Raw genomic sequence first — 19,041 nt, forward strand, 5'->3', positions numbered from 1 at the left:
TTATAGTAATATTAGAAGAAACCTTTCATAAACACCAGATGGAGTGAGTTAGTGGTGTCACTAAGTGACTTATACCATACAAAGGAACACACGAAAAAGTAATGAAAGAATAGGTTATGAAGGAAAATTTCTTTACTATTACTTCATAGCGTAAAAATACGACATGAATGGTTTTCGACAACGGATTGGGTATAGAGACCCGGAAATCGAGGAACAATCTTAACAGTGTACGTGGAAAGTTATGTTGCTGATGGTGCCGAACATTGGGCGTCCATGATAACGAAGTGAAATAAAATTTCAAGTAAACGAAGATAGATCAAGCTATTGTAGGGCGTCATCACCATCACCCTAATGAGCATTCATTCTACTTGGTGAACGATTCTCGATTGACAAACTTATGAATTTAGACTAATCTGAACATCTGCTCGAGCCATAGCATTCACCAGGATTCTCATGCATTACACATTATGATTACGTGTGCACCCGTAATGATAATCTTCTCTACATGGTCATCCAAGCGTCTTCCATATTCGAGCTTCTAGCTACTTAAAGGGAACCGAAGTGTCCATTTAGTTGCATTATAAAATGCTAAAACTTTGTCATGAATAATAAAAAATTTGTTAATATGGACCAAGAAATAATGACTAGAAAGACGATGTTACATGAATGGTTCAGTATGAATAATAATTAGTCTTTTATTCACCTGCTTTTACTCCACTTCATGAATGTAAGCCTCTACGTCATGGCGTAAGATTTCAAATAGAAATTGACACGTAGCTTCCTCGTGTGATATATGCCCACACGTATTCTAGACGCACTATATGGCTGTGTACCCGATTTGCATGCTCTGAATCGCAGTCTCGTGAGACATACTTTACGGTAGAAAATAAAATTTTGGTACTCCCATTACTGGAGTTACCGGTTCTCATTCCATAAAGGGACATTGAGGTTGTCGATTCATCCCGGACCTCGCGGTTAAGAACAATGTCTCAAGTTACCACTCGGGTGCGGGTACCATTGCTTGTCGGGATGGGTGGGTGGTTGGTTCAAGTTCAAAGACTAGCACATCACAACTCATGAAATGGTGGCAATTAGGAGATTTATGTTTATAGATTCGCGAAACATTGTGTGAATGGAAGATGAGGACAAAATCCATGTGACAACAATATACGTACAATGTAGTATAGATTATGCAAATGCGTATGCATGCAAAAATAACATTTATGGGAGTCACTAGTTATATACTAGACCTTCTAGTTCGCTATTACCAATGGCTCAGATACCAATCTGTCACACCCCGCCAAAACGGAAACGCAAGCGAGTGACGTCATGCATACCGTAAGCATATGATTATCGCCAACATACATGTATTAGGATACCAATAGTATTAAAAAGCGTTTACAAATCATAACTTATTTTCAAACAAAATTTATTGAAAACAATTAGAAGATTTCTTGCATATGACCCTAAACATCAATAGGGTTATACAAGCAAAATCCTCCAAAAAGGTATCCCAATTATGCGTTAAGGTCCCGTCTTCATGATTCCTTATGAGCGTTGTTAATTCCCTGAAAAACATACGTTTAAAAAGTCAACACATTGGTTGGTGATTTCACAGGTTTTGAGACTCGATATGAAATCACGTTATTCATAAAACGTTGTATCAGTTCACAAATAAGTATACGATAATATGTTGAAACAAATACGATGATCCTCCGTAGACTAGCTAAATCTACGAATTAATATGACGAACCCTGAGCCTATAACCAAACCACGACTTATATCCTTTTGCCCTGTTCAAATCTTACAGATAGAATATACGCACCCTGTTTCGATGCAATATCGGAGGTTAGCGCGACTAACCTAACATTAGGGGGAAATGTCAACGTCAATAGTACTATTCGTATATTCCTGTGGCTAACTCCGTTAGCTAATGGTTATAGTATGCAAGCAAGGGACTTATAGCACTACATAGTTCAACTCATGTTCGCATAAGGATTGTGTGTTTTGTTTATACTTATCGTATATAAGAGCAGTTGTGTATGTTTTCCACCCCCGAATAAATAAAACAGTAAAACCGTAAAAAAAGGGGGTAGTGAAACTCACCTCGTGAGTTCAGTGGTCATTTTGCTAGCAATTTTTGATTAATCACCGTTCGCCGCCTTCACACGTCCTAAACGCGTAAGGTCAGTTAGTTCGTTATCGACTCGCAAGTCAGTTTGTGCTAGTCGCTTTCACCCAACTAGTAGTTTAGTTGTTCGTGCCGGTTGTTTTCACCAACCATGCGTTTCGTTTATGGTTTCGGTTTCTTTCACCAACCGATCGTTTCGTTTAAGATGTCGGTTGCTTTCACCAACCGATCGTTTCGTTTAAGATGTCGGTTTCTCTCACCCAACCGATTGTTCCGTTTATTCTATAAATAATGTTTCACACGTTAGTATTGGCCGACCCGTTGGTGATAAGTTTTTATATCCTTTTTGAAAATAAATATCCATATATAATATATAATTATATAAATATTAAGAATATAATATTTTTAATAGTGTCGGTTTCATTTAGATACAACCAACTCGTTTGGTCGAGTAATAAATAAATCTTTAATTTTATTCTAAATAATATTTCCTTAGGTTATGATTAATGTGTTTAGTATAACATATTATAGATATATGTTTTCGTTCATGGTTGCCAACCTGACTTTATATACCGTTTCGGTCATTTAATTTATACACGTTCTTATTTTTACATCTAAAATATATTTATTTAATTCTCCGAAATATTTGTGTATGTAAAATTCATTGTTTTGACACAATGCATCAGCGTTACAAATAATAAGTATTATTTTTCGTTCATAAACATAAATTCAATAGGTTTATTCAAAACCATATTTAAGTTTTACGAAAGTGAATGAACGTATTCTCAACATAAAATTTATAAAATCTTCCGACAATATTATTTGCACTTAAAATAACCAATTTCACAATGTTTTCCAAATAACCAGTTTATTAAACCAATAACTCGTGTTTTACTCGTTTATCCTTTCATAACCTAACTTTATATGTTTTTATAAGTTTATTTTCCATCTTTCAAATAACCTACTTGTATGTAAATATTTTATACAAAAATTCATCTTTTATTATATATATATATATATATATATATATATATATATATATATATAAAAGACTTTGTAAACCCAACTAAGTTATTATTTCATAATCACCATTTATATTCAAAAGAACCCTTTTTAACTAGTAATTAAAAACCATGATCATTTTTAACATGTTTTTATTTATAAACCTTTTCAAATCTTTAACCAAACTCGTACTTATCAAGTTTAAGCCTAAGTTTTAGCATCATTTAACATATTAGTTAGTATTTTGATCGTTGGGTGTTTGAGGTAGCATAAACGCTCTTTATAAACTTGCAAAGATAGTTTTTGAAAAGATTAGCTCACAATGCTCTAAAATTCGGGTTCGTTTAGGCTGAGATGATCGATGAAACAAGAAGAAACAAGAAAACTTGAGCTACTTCCACTCCATAATGCTCGGTGCGCCAACTTAAGGCTTCTTTAGATTGGAAACCGGTGGGAGGCTCGGCCCGTTCGGTTCACTAACAGAGACCGGAAAGTGTTTCGGACCGGGTTCGGGTTTGTAGAGGTGTCCTGGGTCGGGTTTGAGACCTCATGAATCAGGTAGTGCACCAATAGTGATGGTGTTGCGGTGTTGATGGTGTACCGGTGGTGGTGGTGTTACGGTGGTGGTGGAATGTTGAGGGCGAGAGAGGGTGTATAGAGAGGAGGCCGTGAGGTGGTGGTTCACGGTAGTGCGGTTGAACCTGTGGAAGAAGCAGAGGTGGTGCGTAATGGTTTGTGGGGGTGATGTTGTGCAGTGGTGCAGCAGCTTTCATGATGAAGAGTATATTGGCGGTGAGTTGATGGTGGCGGAGGTGACTGTTGGAGGCAGCGTACATAGCTGCTGGTGTTGCCGGATTGCAACCGTGAACAGGAGAGGCTAGGTGAGCTAGTTCGGTGAACCATGAGCAGAGAGAGATAGAGGATTCATATTTGTTGTGTGTGTGTTCGTTTGTGCCATATGGGTTTCTATAACTAGATGATTTTAGGTGTAGTTTGCATCTTGTTCAAAGTTTGGATATTGGGTGGATTTACAAGCAAGATCACATCATACTCAAAGGATGGATACAAGGGTTAATTATGGCAGGTTTGGTGAACCCAACTCAAGGAAATGGAGTTTTGAGTGAGTTTGTTGAAATAGATGGTGTTATGTTTTCAAACTTAGTTTTGTATTTGTAACTATAAAGTATGGCTTTAAGATTTGAATAACTCCATACATCATATCATGTTTTTATGAGTGTAGAAGTGTGTGTAAGAATTATATTCATGGAAAGGGGAATGGAGGGTGCATGGCTACAGCCGATCTACAGAGGAGTCAAAGGAGTGTTGGGTAATGTTGAAAGAATGATGGACTTGTGATGCGTGGGATCTTGTTTGACTTTGGTGGTTGGGTTTTCTTATTGTCAGTGATAGTAACAAAGACTTTTGTAGCCATGTTAGGTTTGTGAAGATATTTTGGCAATCATTGTTAACAAAACTTATTCTTGGCCATAGATAAATTAGCTATATGACAAATTGATTAAGTAAACGTTTTATATACGGAGGTTAGTCGTTAACTATAATCTTAAGCGTATGACGTTCGCGTAACGGTAGTGTAACGCAACTTAGGATTTTTAAAATAATTATAACCGCTCAAAGTTCGTTCCATGTTATTTCTCGATATTTTATGTACGTATTTATCATAAAATAAAAATATAAAACATAGAATTTAAAACCTCTTGGTTCATTTAAATATAGATTCATGTCATTTTAAGAGTATCATCATCCTCCGTTATCGTCGGATATGTTCCGTAAGTTTGAGTACTTCAAATAAAATTTAATTACTTATATGCGATGTATCGTGCATATGCGGCCTTAAGCTAGACTCGTGATTAAGAATAACAAATTTAAATTATCTAGGAATTAACATAAATAAGTCATGTTTCATGATTGTACGGAAAACGACATAATTTGCGAATTGTCACAAACAGAATACTGTGAAATAGCTTTTGGTGTAAAACCAATAGTCTCATCTCCAATCATAGGAACAATATAGACTTCATCTAAGCAGTATGAATAATCAGGATGAACTGATCCTAATTGAGCACGAAACCGAGGTTCCCACTTGGCAAAGTCACTGAACTTCATCAATCTTGGACATTTCGAATGTGAACCTATCTCGGTATCAAGTTGCAACATTTGTTGCATCAACATGTTTTGAGATGCCAATGCATACATACCAGCCATTTTTTGACAAGTTTCAAAAATTTAAGGGTGTAACGAATCAACCAGCGAATAAGATTAACGAACTGTAAACAGTTGTAGCGAACTGTGAACAGTAAAATAACGAATCAAATCTTAACAAAGTTAAGATGGATCAGGTAACGAATCACAATTGAGTTTAACGAATCAATCTAACTAATCAAAAATTTAACGAATCAGAAAGTCAAACTAACGAATTGACTAGCGAACTGGCCAACGAACTAGCTATGAAACTGATAAGAAAAACTTAACGAATTAGAGAGTCTTCAGTAGCGAATCACTAAGAAAGACTTAGCAAAATAGATAACGAACTAGCTATAGTTGATTAGCGAATCAACTATAACGAATCAGGTTGTTACAACTGTTTGTAACAAACTCTGACACCTTATGCCACGTGGCAAAGGTTGTTATGACACAAATTCCAAAATGAACGCGTGTCACACGAATCAGTTAATCCCAAATAACGAATCAACTATTTTAGCGAACCGGTTAGCGAATCACTTGAAATGAATGACGAATTAACAAACTTAATGAACGAATCAAAGGAAACAAGATAGCAAATCACCATAAAGATGATAACGAATCAACTTCATCTTTGAATCTTCAAATCTTCAACACAAGATTTCCAGAAATCTGGAAATGATGAACATCAACCCAGAAACTCAGAATTTGTAATACACTCTCGATACTAAACCAAATCACACAAATGACCAACCAAAACACTTGGAACAAAATCGCGAAACCAATACGTTAATCCTCGATACCAAACATCTATGATTACCAATCCAATTTTACCAAAACACTAACCCTGTTTCGGCCTTAAACCAAAACCGATACTAATCCACACAAAACCAATCCAAAACTCAATTTCAGTTCACAAAACCATTCCAATACTTTAACCAACTCGGATTCAATCCAATTCGTCCATAATTTAATCAATTCAACTTAAAATTGATTCAAATTCACTCAAAACAAAATATTAACAATATCAAAAACTAATTAAACACCAAATCAAGTGTAATTGAGCTTCAACAGCTCTGATACCACTTGTTGTTACCCGGTATATCAATCTAATAACAATAACAGATCTCAGATCTGTATATATATATGATTAATATCTTAATAATAGATCTAGCTCATAATTACTTTAGATTAAGTGTTATATATGTATATGTATTATCAGTATGTGTATATCAATAGTTCGTATAATATTAGGATGAAGATCGAGAGAGGATCTTGACAGGGTTTCGTTAATTAACTCTCAAAACTTAAATTAAACATGAACAGTGTTCACTATATATAGAAGATAGGTCTGGTTCACTAACATCCCCTAGCGAACCAGACGCTACTTCGTTACATACATTAATAAGACGAAACACCCCCTGATTCGTTAACATCCCCTAACGAATCAGGAGGGAATACGCTTAAGTCTTAGTTCACTAACATCCCCTAGCGAACTAGACCTTAAACATAACGAACTAGACTTTAACTTAATTGTTTATTACATTAAATATAAAACAAATACGTTAACGATAATTACAAAGACTCAAGACGCAAAACCGTGCACTAACATCGTTTCTTTTAGGCTTTAACGTCGTGTGTGACTTTCCCCGCCTTCCTATTATCTTAATCATCTTCATTCGTCTTTAAGGTGAGTTTACATACCCCTTTTTATCTTTCACACATTTTTGGGGGTAGCATGTATACCGTATTAAAATAATTTATGTTTTATTTCTACATCTATTTCAAACGCAATTTGTTATATGTTTATGTGTGATGATTGCAATATCTATGACTATGCTCTATATGCTTAAATGTTTATTTTATGTTTGGTGGTTGGTATCTCATCCCCATCTATTCTCATATAGTATGATCATACATTTATCCAAGTACATTGATTTCGTATCAATAGGAACGGGTCCACATCTACTTAGTTGTTTACATTTTCATAGGAATTGTAATGCTCAACATTAACATATGAATTGTGGTTTTAATCTATATATATCTCAACTAAAACTTATGTATTCTCACCAACATTCGTGTTGACAAACTCTATTTTCATACATGCTACAGGTACAAGTAATTTACATTGATCAAGATTGAAGATATTAGTTTTTACCTTAGGATATTTATTCTAAACCCAAAAAGTATGATGTATTTATTCTGTATTTTGAATTTGTGTACTTGTTTTAATGTTAATGAAATTAAATAATTATTGTCGCTTTAATTAGTGTCTTTTGAGCTACTGTCCAATCAATACCTTACGCCCCGACATGTTCCGCCTTTGGTTGGGGTGTGACAACTTTCCCCTTGAGCAGATAACATGTTTCTCGTGTATCAAAAAACGGTAAAAAAAATTTAGATCTTATAATCAAAAAGAAAAAGAAAAAGAAGAAAAAGGAAAATAAAACTTTTTAGATCCACCACCATCAACTTCTTGAAAACGCCGAAACCCTAGCCGCCATCATCTTTATGGGTGGAGTTAGATCTACCGCCATCTCCCCTTGTGGGTTTGAAATGTGATGCATAAGGTTGAAATGTGAATCAAAGAAATACAAACCGTAATGCTTCACGTGTTCAAGCCATCTAAAATATTCATCAATTCTTCAAGCAAAAACAAAAAACATCTTCAAATCGGAAGATGGTTGGTTTTGAGGTTGGATGTTGGAAATATGAGAGAGAAAGAGAGAGAGAGAGAGTGGTGGTAGGTTTTGAGGATGTGGTTGTTCAAATGGGTGGTGATGGTGGGTTTTTGAAAACAGAGAAAAGAAAGTGGGGAAGTAGATACGACATGAAGAGAGAGGGAGTGCATGTAAAATTACCTATGTGCCCTTTTAAATATATTACAATAAAATATTAAACCAGATATGTGGCTGCATCTGGACCACAAAAAAGAGTTTCAATGGTTTTCGTAAATGGAGTGAGTTTTCTGTATATACTTTCCCATAGTACACACACACACACGAATACTTTGTATGAGATTGTTTAACAAGAAAACGTTAATATGAAGTGTCGGGTTATAAAGATAATGTTTATCTTATGTTAATTAATATTAATTATAATTATTTTATAAATCATTTAACAATTACAATAAAAAAAATTGACCAAAACCAACCACTACCGGATTCGAACCCAGGCATGTGGCCGGCACAGCCTTTCAACACACACTCACAAACCAAATGGCATAGAGTTCCTGTTTGCTAAAAGCATGAAAACAAAATTATTAATGTTGTACTAATTTAAACCAAGTTCGAATATAAACCCTAGGATCTTCGATCGCGTAAACCATTAATCGTTAATCAAAATTGACTTGGGGCTTTTTGTTATACACTTAAAACCGATCACGAAGCCTACATGAATTACCTGTAACAATGTTTGATTGATGGTGAATGCGTGATGAACAACCACGACGAGGTTGATGAATGAACAACAAGCTAAGATTGATTTTGACATAAATTGTATTAGGGTTTTAGTTCGGACAGACATGAGGATGCTTCCCAAACATTTAATTGAATTACTATTGTATATTTATATAAATTTCCCGATCGAATAATGTCGGTATGAATAACGAACCAAAGGGGCTAAGTCTTGATCTTGTTTCCTAATTATAATGTGCATTAGGCTGGTTCTTAACCTATGCATGATCTGAGAGAATAAATTTCACATATAACCTGTAAATTATGGTGCAAGTTAACAATTGGGTAAACGGGTTTGGATTCAAATACGGGTTTAGGTAAAAGGATATGGGTATGTTAAAAGATATATATTATAATATTTTGAAAAGTTATAGTTTAGTCCTTGAGATATATACGGAGACACAAATGTGGTTAAACTTATGTTTAGGGTATAAATTGAATATAACTCAAAGTTCTTTTAGATAATTAATTGAATATAATAAACAATAATAAAATATTATTAGCTCGTAAACGAAATGTTTTGTTGATTAAAATTACCGGGAAACGAAAACGAGTTGGATAATGGATATTATATAATAAACGAAAAACCTGAGTTGTTATACAGCCATCTACACACCGAATTCTCGCCTGTAGTGCACATATGATCCGTAGATCCTTCCTTCACTATGTCCTTCATTCACGATACGTACAAGGTCCATCAACCTTCCATATACTGAATCTTAATCTTTCATATACACAACACGTATAAGGCTAGCTCCTTCGTCCTTTCCTACACTGCTACACTTTCTTCTTGCTACACATGTATGATCTGTAGATCGTCCACGTAAAAGGGATTATTCATCATAACTTACCATAACATATATTCTCACTCATACAGTTTCATATGTATACATATACTAACATACCAATCATATATTACTAGTTAAGGCAATACAAATATACTTACTTAATATATAAGTATGCACACAATTCAAAAAACATTACACACAAAGGGGACTAGAATTCACATGCAGACGGTTGTGTTCGGAATTAATTCTCTTTCTTTAGCTGGGCTCGACTAGTTGTTAATAACAAACAATAGTTAATTACTTATCTAACATAGTTAACTGAATGATTGAACCCTATCTCACATTTTTGGCTTAAACTTGACCCTATTGCAAAACAGGACATATAGCAAAATGGGGTCCAGTCGCATTTTGACACTTTGGCAAACTTGGGGCAAATCGCCAATCGTGGCTTCGCATTTGTGAGCCTTTGTAAAACCCAGCCTCGCAAACACTACGCACTGCAAAACCAAGGCTTCGAAAATCTAAGGCTATCACAAATCTAGTGTTCGCATTCTAGGTCTATCGCAAATCTGGGCTATTGCAAAAATTCTGCTATTGCAAAATTCTTCTATCCCAAAATTTGGCTATCCTAAAATTCTAAACTTTACATGATGTAACCTAACTAAGGGGGTGTTTGGGTGAGCTTATTCACCTTCATAAGTGCTTTTGACAAAAATACTTATTTACTTATGACTTTTTCAAAAGCAGTTTTTTAAAAAAAATGTTTGACTTAGCTATTTCTGGTAAAATGACAAACAATGACATTCTGACCATTTTGTTAGTTAAACAGTCAATATTATATACTTAACAATTTTTTAGACAAAAATAATAATTTAAAAACTTACAAAATATAAAATATAAGATTCTTGTCAAAATTTATAATTTCTTGAGTAGACCTCCCTTATGTTAAACCGTAAACATGGCGAGTTAAACAAGTTGGGTTCGTGGTTTGATCTTATATAATTAACTTTAAGAGATGTAGTTTACGTGACAACTCAAAAGAGAATAAACAAGAAGTTTGTATCAATCAATCAATCAATCATGCCCAGTAAAATCCCACCGACAGCAAAGCTATAAGTAGGGTCTGGGGAGGGTGGGATGTAGGCACACCGTACCTCTATCCAAAGGAATAAAGAGGTGGCTTCCAGAGAGACCCTCGGATCTAAGTACATGTGTATGAAGCAAAATAAAGGAAATCAAAGTTTAACAGTTATATAAAAACTACTACTAATTATAATAATATTAATAATAAGATCACAGTTTAACAGCTATATAAAAGCTAATAATAATTATAATAATAATAATAATATATGTAAGGGGAATACCATTATGGTATGTGACCTAAATAAGTTAAGTCTAAGCCCTAAGGTATTGAATTCTCTCTAAAAATCATTAACTTTAATTCTACTTCTCCACGAATTCCTATCCTCAACCATGTCATCGGAGAGGTTTAGGTCTATCAAATCATGCCTAATCCTCTCATCCCAAGTCAATTTCGGTCGTCCTCTACCCCTCCTCCCCTCTATAGTAATGTTTTCTACGGATCTAACAGGATTCGTCGTCTGTCTTCTCTTTACATGTCCAAACCATCTCAATCTCCACTCTCTTATCTTGTCTGCTATGTTCGCCACCCCTAATCTCTCGCGAAACACAACGTTTCTTATTCGGTCTAGCCTTGTGTGCCCACACATCCAACGTAGCATTCTCATTTCTGCTACCTCCATCTTCCGCACTTGTGCCTTCTTGATGGCCCAACAATCTGTTCCATATAGCATTGCAGGTCTAACTGCCACCCTATAGAATTTTCCCTTTAGTTTAGTCGGGAAACTCTTGTCGCACAATATACCTGTGGCTGCTTTCCATCTACACCATCCTACCTGAACTCGGTGGGTCACATCACTGTCTAATTCCCCATCGCTCTGTACAAATGATCCTAAATACTTGAACTTCGTTACCTGCGGGACCACCTGCCCTTCAATTGTGATATATTGAATCATCATTTGATTTCAATTGTGATATATTGAATCATCAATCAATCAATCAATCATGCCCAGTAAAATCCCATCTGCCCTTCAATTGTGAAGTTTGTATGATATATTAAATCATCATTGGATCTAGTTTCCTTTGATTTCAAAATTTGACTACTGAATATGGTGGTTGACAACAGGAACTATAAAATTCATTCGACACCAACATGCTTACTTTGTGTACGTGCTAAACATCAAAATATCTCCTGATATCTGAGTGAAGTTTGGTAGCAAAAATATACAGTTATTAATATGCAAAATTATGTACCTTGAATTGAATTAGGTCAAATAAAATATGAACGAAACATTAAGGGCTGGTCTATTAGGCTCTCAAAATTAATATTTTTCTTTCTCGAATACAAACATTTTTATTTTAAGCCACATAAAAAATAATCTGGCTTTAAAATTAATTATGCCATGTTAAAATTTGGGCCAGGAAAGTGTTAACAGTTCTCGTTTGTGTCTGCAAGTTTTATGTGGACACTAATTCATGGAAGATACATGAATCATTAGTACAACTAGAATTCCTCATGATAGTACTTCCACAAATGAATCCCATGATAAAAAAGTGAGCAAGAGTAAGAACAAGAAATGGCATAACTATATAGAAATGAAAACTATAATTAAGTACATATGATTTCATGTTTTCCCATCAAGCATATAAGGAGGTAGTAGAGGACGTTATCGATTGCTGGGGTGGTAGAGTGGTGATGGCGACTGTTGGGGCAATGGTGGAGTGGTGATGGCGATGGTAGGCAAGTCAGTTGCAATGGTGGAGTGGCGACGGCGATATCGATGTTGGTTGTAGCGTTGGTGGTGGGGGAGATTGGGTGATGCTAACCATTTGAACTCTTTTGAAGTTTAAGTTTGCCAAAGTAATTTGAGTAGACACAAGTTGACTTGTTGACTAACTTGAGTAGACCCGTATTAACCTATTTGCATACAACATATATATGCCGACATCAACCCATTTTTTAAAAATGGGTTATTATTACTACCCATATGATCGATTTATTCTTAGATGGGCTAATTAAACTTCATGGGTCACAACTAAGCCCACCAAACTTAAAAGTTAAACATTACTCTTCTTTGCACTTCACTCAGCTCATGGCACTCTTCATGATATTCATGGGTCATTATGCTTCGAGAATCATTATAGGAGGTCATCAACATACAAAGATTGACTCACAAGTCACGCCAAATTGATAGGAGCAAATGTTGACTTAATTATGCTCTTCATATGGCCTCCAACCAACCGTCCCTCAAGCTCCTTTTTTCCCTCTTTCCTAAAACAATAACTACATCTAAAAAGAATGACATATGATCACATTAACGCACTCAAATCAGTAGCTTTATCATGTATGAGGTTCCCAATTCCGACTATTAGAGATATTCTTCATCAGGTTTGACGTTTCTAATTATATTGACCATTCAATTACGATTCTGATGATATCTTAACTACTATCGTTGAGTAGTTATGAATCTCATGCTTATTACCAACGATAGTCGAACGTAACAATTTCACAAATCCAGTAAATATACCAAGTTTTGTTTGGGATATTAAATTTTAATAATTCAAACTTTGTTCCATTGACCGGCGTTAAATCAGACTTTAAAAATGTACCACAATAGTTCCAAGTTTTGACATATTGGCCGCCAACGAGCTTTTAAATAATGATGTTAAATTCCGTTAGTTTTTAATGGCGTGGATTATGTGGTAAATATAGTGACGTGGACTGATTATGTGGTACAAAATTATTTCTAATTTATAATTAAATTAAATATACGGACCGAACCACTTTTTAACTCGACAAAAATAAACAAACCGATAAATCTTTTTAACAAAAATAAACGAAACAAACTACTTTTCTAACAAAATAAACGAACCAAACTACTTTTTAAAACAAAAATAAGCGAACAGGACCATTTTTTTCAACAAAAATAAACGAACCGAATTACTTTCTTGAACAAAAATAAACAAACCAAACTACTTTTTTTTTAACAAAAACAAACGAACCGAACCGCTTTTTTAACAAAATAAACGATCCAAACCACTTTTTTTTTAAACAAAAATAGTTTTTTTTAACAAAATTAAACTAACCGAACCACTTTTCTTTAACAAAAATCAACCCACCGAGCCATTTGTTTTAGCAAAAATCAACGAACCAAACTACTTTTCTAATAAAATTAATTAAATACAGCCAAGTGAGTTTAGTTCAGAGCACGTTTCGAGTCAGAGTTGGTTCATGTCAGAACGATGTTGGTGGTTCGGTTCATTTTTTTGCTTTGTTAAAAAAATGGTTCGGTTATTTTATGTTTGTTAAAAATGTAGTCCGGTTCGTTTATTTTTGTTAAAAAAAATGGTTCGGTTTGTTTATTTTTGTTAAAATAAGTGGTTCGGCTCGTTTATTTTTGTTAAAAAAGTGTCTCGGTTCGTTTATTTTTGTTAAAAATAGTGGTTCATTTTGTTGATTTTTTTTATAAAAAGTTGATCGGCTTGTTTTGCCTTTTGTTGAAAAAGTAGTTAGGTTCGTTTATTTTTGTTAAAAAAAGTGATCCGGTTTAGTTCGTTTTGTTCGGTTTGTTTATTTTTGTTAAAAAAGGGGCTTGGTTCGTTTATTTTGGTTTGATAAGTGGTTCGGATCATTTATTTTTGTTAAAAAAATGTTTCGGTTAATTTATTTTGGTTAGAAAATTTTAATTTTTATTTAAAAATAATATTTTTTCACATAATCAATCCAAGTCACAATTTTTGACACATCATTGTATATGTTATAAAAAACTAACGGAATACAACCCCGTTAGTGAAAAGCTCGTTCGTGAGTAATAGGTTGAAACTTGAGACTGTTGTGATACATTTTTAAAGTTTGGCTTAGTCGTATAGTGAGATAAAGTTTGGGTTAATAAAATTAAATATCCCGTTTTGTTTCAATAAAACTGGATATAAAGTACAATTTTCTGAGTTTAGACATCAATTATAATAATCTAGAAAATATGGGCTTTTGTCATTTACACCATCGACTGATTGAAGAAAGCTATGTAAATTATTACAAATATGTTGAGCGAGAAAGGTGTTTTTCCTGTGTCACAAGAGGAAATAAAATACAATACCTCTTCCTCTTCATTAAATAAATAGATAAGCTTATCTTTTATATATAAAATTATAAACTATAAGTATTAGGCTGAGGGGTGTGGGGGGCTCTAACGGGGGCGCGAGTGGGGGCTCCAGCCAATAATATTGTGACGTGTGGCAGAGAGAGAAACTGGATAAGGGGGGTGTTGGAGCCCCCGCTGGAGCCCCTGGCCCTGGTGTGGAGGGGCTCCAGCGGATTTTTTTTTTATTTTTTTATAAATATATTCAAAAAACGTATTATTAAAAAAACTCACAAATTATTAAAAAAAACACACATTTTTTTTAAAATTCAAATTACAAAAAAAAACATACTAAAAATTAAACAAACAATAATACTTAATAATAACACTAATCTAATACAAGATCATCGGGTCGCCTCGCCCACAAATGTTCAACCAACTCATGTCGAAGATCCCCGTGTATCTCACGGCTCTTGATATTTGCTATGTTATGAAGTCTTTGTTGATCACTGATTGTGGACGGTTGTGGCGGAATGTCAACTTGGTAGTTTTGGCAGATAGCTTTGCCCTCGTCTTCTAACGTCATGTTGTGTAGGATCAGACACGTATAGACGACGTCCCTTATCCTCTCCCGAGTCCAATAACGTATCGGGTTCGCCAGAACATAATATTGTTTTTTTGTAGCTCCAAAAGCTCTTTCAATATCTTTTCTAGCAGACTCTTGCTTCTTCGTAAAATACTTCCGTTTGTCGGCGATTGGATCTGTAAAAGCTTGAACTAACAAAGCCCATTCGTTGTAAATACCATCGACCAGATAGTACCCGTACTTGAAGAGTTCTCCATTTGCAACAAAAGATTGAGGTGGTTCAACCCCGTCGATAAGGTCGTTGATCAAATTTGACTGATCGATAACATTAAGGTCGTTATTTGACCCAGCAACACCAAAAAAAGCATGCCAAAACCAAAGATCCTGTGACACCGCCGCCTCAAGTATAAGGGTCGGCCCTTCATGATCACCACGGTGGAACTGACCTCGCCAGGCCGTTGGACACATAGTCCATCCAACATGCGTACAATCGATGCTACCTAGCATCCCAGGAAAACCATGTTTTTCTGCGTGCACCTCATATATGCGTTGGATGTCATATATTGTAGGTTTACGCAGATATCTCCGAGCGTAAGTCGATATGACTCCTACGTATAATATATATTACAAAATGTAATAAATATTTAATAAAAAGTAAAATCAATGTTTTTTACCTTGGCAGAAAAAATGAAGGGATTCACGTGCAACCCTTTTCGACATCTGTAAATACTCATCCAAAGCGTCCGACGAGATGCCGTACGCTAATTGACGGATAGCAGCCGTGCATTTTTGAAGAGGGGTAAAACCGGCGAGACCCCTAGCATCCTCCCTTTGTTGAAAAAAGGGATACCGTGCCTCTAAATCACTTGCTATACGCATGAACAATTGTCTGCTCATTCGGAAACGAGTTCGAAAATCCGACTCCTCATATACCGGTTGAGGGCTAAAATAATGCCTAAACAAAGTATCGTTAGCACCCGCTCGATCACGATCACGAGGTGGTGCTCTAACCCTCGGGAGTCGAGGTTGATGGGCTTGATTTTGCAAGAGATCGACCACGGTTGCGGTCAAAACTCCCCCTACATGAAGAAGCAAATCATCCTCTTCGGAGGAGTCGGAATCAGACGAGTACGACGACATTATTTTTAAAAAAAAAATTGGGAAGATGGGTTGATTTTGGGTTTTATTTTGAAGTTGTGGTGATTGATATGGGTGAAATGAGGTATTTTATAGATGAAATGGGGTATTATTTAGGTAAAAAATATTTTTTTTTAATTTCTCACTTCCCAACGGCTATTTTCTCACTTCCCAACGGCTATTTCTCTCTCTTCTCCCGCGACCAGGCTCACGCCTGCCTGGATTTCCGCGCTCGCGCCCCGGCTCGCGCACCGGTGGTGTGGGGTTAGCGCCCCGAGACGCGAGTGGAGGGGCTCTCGCGCCCAGGTTAGCGCCCCACACCCCTCAGCCTTACCTTTGGTCAAACATGGCTCCTTGATCCACTTGCTCTATATTTGCTTTTAAATGTCATTTTCCATGGAGATGAACCTCAATGCCTATGATCACAATCTGTCTTCTATTAGCTTCCATGTAGCAAACAAGACGTAAAGTTGGAGCCACTGATCGAGTACACCATGGATGAAAACCGTCTTCACATAGTTATGTTCCCATGGCTAGCCATGGGCCATCTCATACCTTTCTTCCAGTTCTCCAAAACCCTAGCTCAAAGAGGCCATCAAATCTCATTCATTTCCACTCCAAGAAACCTGGACAGAATTCCAAAAATACCCTCTGACCTATCCCGTATTTTCAAACTAGTCCCACTACCCTTTCCAAAAGTGGAAGGTTTAACAGAACATGTAGAGTCTTCCATGGATATACCTTACCAAAAAGCCCAGCTTCTCAAAATAGCATTTGATCTATTGCAGCCGTCATTATTGACTTTTCTTCAAACCTCAACCCTAAAAGTTGACTGGATCGTCTTTGACTATTCTTCCCATTGGCTGCCCTCACTTGCATCAAGATTTGGTGTTTCTACGGCTTACTTTAGCCTTTTCACAGCCGCGACACAAGCGTTTCTTGGACCGCCGTCTTTATTGTTGAATCCAGAAGTTATAAGATCAACGGCTGAGGATTACTGTCGGGTGCCTGAGTGGGTCCCGTTTGAATCAGACATCAAGTACCATCTCCACGAGGTTACAAAGTACACTGAGGGTGCGGCCGGGAATGAATCTGGCGTGTCGGATACGGTAAGGTTTCTAGCCTCCATCGACGGCTGTGATTTGGTGTTATTTCGCACGTGCTATGAATTTGAACCCGAGTGGTTTGATCTTGTTTGCGAGCTTTATCAGAAACCCGTCATCCCGGTTGGCGTCTTGCCCCCGTCTAAAGAAAATGACGAGTTTGATGAATATGAAAATTGGGGTGTTATTAAGAAATGGCTAGATGAGCAACATGTTAACTCAGTTGTTTATGTTGCACTTGGAAGTGAGACGGTTCTAAGTCAAGTTGAACTCAATGAGTTGGCTTTGGGGTTAGAGCGTTCAGGGTTGACTTTCTTCTGGGCGATAAGAAAGTCAATTGCCGAGTCAGCTCAGTTTCCGAACAGTTTTCATGACCGGATCAAGGGTAGGGGGATTGTTCACATTGGATGGGTCCCACAAGTTAGGATATTGAGTCACTTAGCTGTAGGTGGGTTTTTACTCATTGTGGATGGAACTCTGCTATTGAAGGACTCACGTTTGGACGGGTTTTAATATTTTTTCCTGTTATGAACGACCAAGGTTTAAATGTGAGATTATTGACAGGAAAGAAACTAGGAGTAGAGATTCCTAGAAACGAGAAAGACGGGTCTTTTACGAGTGACTCAGTTGTTCAGTCTATAAAGCTTGCCATGGTGAGTGAAGAAGGGGAGTCACTAAGGGCAAATGCACTAGAAATGAAACGAGTGTTTGGAGATAAGACCAAGAACGATAGTTTTATTGATGCTTGTGTAAATACCCTCTTGAAAATGAAACCCTAGTGCTTTTATGTAATAAAGGGAAGCAACAATGTAGGAAACGACTATTTTGATAGTAATAAGAAGAAGAATCACATTCATCGTGTTGAGGATACCAAAATCTTAACTTAATTAAAAAAAAACTTTAATGTATATACTACAATCTAAAATGTGCTAAGTTAGCTAGGGTTATTTATTGAATTTTTGCTTCAATCAACAATAATATGAGTTCGACTTTACTGCTTTGATCAGGAATCTCAAAATGAACATAATGGTATATTACTTAATCAGTGGCGGATCCAGAAAAATATTTCCCAAGGATCGGAAATTTTGGTTGATTCTTAGTTGACTATCGGTATGTAATTTTTTTCGAGTCCGGTCGGCCATTTTGGTCAGGCAAAATAGGGTTGAGTCATATAAAAAAAGACAATCAAACAAAATATCATATAACCAAAAAATGTACGTAAAAGCGGTAAAACATCTTTAAAAATGCATAGTTAAAATAAAATATATCTAAAGTTGTTCTCAACGGGTTTTTGTTTTAAAAAATCTAACCATAACATCTAGTTTGACATTAATAAGCAAGTATTTCTCATCTAGTTTGACATTCCTGGAGACAAGGCAACAAGCCGAGTAGCAAAAGTACATTGATTTGCATATGCGATAAATATAAATAAACTTTGTCTATGACTTAAAATATATACAAGCTATGCGCAAAATAATATA

At 35.8% G+C, this 19,041-nt stretch overlaps 1 pseudogene; it reads left to right on the forward strand.

Moving 5' to 3' along the window:
• Positions 1-16,804: 16,804 nt before the first annotated feature.
• LOC143599842 (UDP-glycosyltransferase 91C1 pseudogene) lies at positions 16,805-18,428 on the forward strand (annotated as a pseudogene).
• Positions 18,429-19,041: the final 613 nt, after the last annotated feature.

Source organism: Bidens hawaiensis, unplaced genomic scaffold, assembly GCF_021521415.1.
Source record: "Bidens hawaiensis isolate Kalapana, Puna unplaced genomic scaffold, B.hawaiensis_p1.1 tig00001920_1, whole genome shotgun sequence".
NCBI classification, from domain to species: Eukaryota; Viridiplantae; Streptophyta; class Magnoliopsida; order Asterales; family Asteraceae; genus Bidens; species Bidens hawaiensis.